The sequence below is a fragment of the Octopus bimaculoides genome, chromosome 16 (genome assembly GCF_001194135.2).
Source record: "Octopus bimaculoides isolate UCB-OBI-ISO-001 chromosome 16, ASM119413v2, whole genome shotgun sequence".
Lineage (NCBI taxonomy): Eukaryota > Metazoa > Mollusca > Cephalopoda > Octopoda > Octopodidae > Octopus > Octopus bimaculoides.
Window position 1 is genome coordinate 44,901,981 of NC_068996.1, and position 590 is coordinate 44,902,570.

Here is a 590-nt window from a genome sequence, read left to right on the forward strand (position 1 = left end):
TATATATATATATATATATATGTATATATACATATATATGTATATTTTATTTATTTATTTATCTATCTATGCGTTTTATCCAAGTGGCTATATGGTCGTTCTGGAGCACCACCGTGACTTTCCGTCTTTATGCTGTGCTCTCTTCACGTTCCTTGCATGGCTCTTCTCCGCCACCTGATATAGTCCAATCACGAGTTCCGATGGCACATCTGGTGTATAAGAGCCATTGGTTCATTTGGTTTCGTGGAGAGGAAAGTGTCGAGTTTTGTTTTGAAGACCTCTATATCCATGTCTTGCAGGTCTCTCAAACGTTTTGGCAGGGCATTGAAGAGCTGAGGTCCTCTGAAACCGATGCTGTTGCAGTACCTTCTTATGTGAGATACAGTGGACGGTACCCTTGGTACTATGCAGTGGCGACCTGTGCAGGCATTCGTGTAGTAATTGATGCCAAAGTTTGGTACCAGTCCTTCCAGTATTTTCCATATGTATATTATTACATATCTCTCCCGCCTGCACTCCGGGGAGTAGAGACCTAGTGCTTTCAGTCCCTCCCTGTAGTTCATCTGTTGGACTGTGGCGATCTTTTTTGT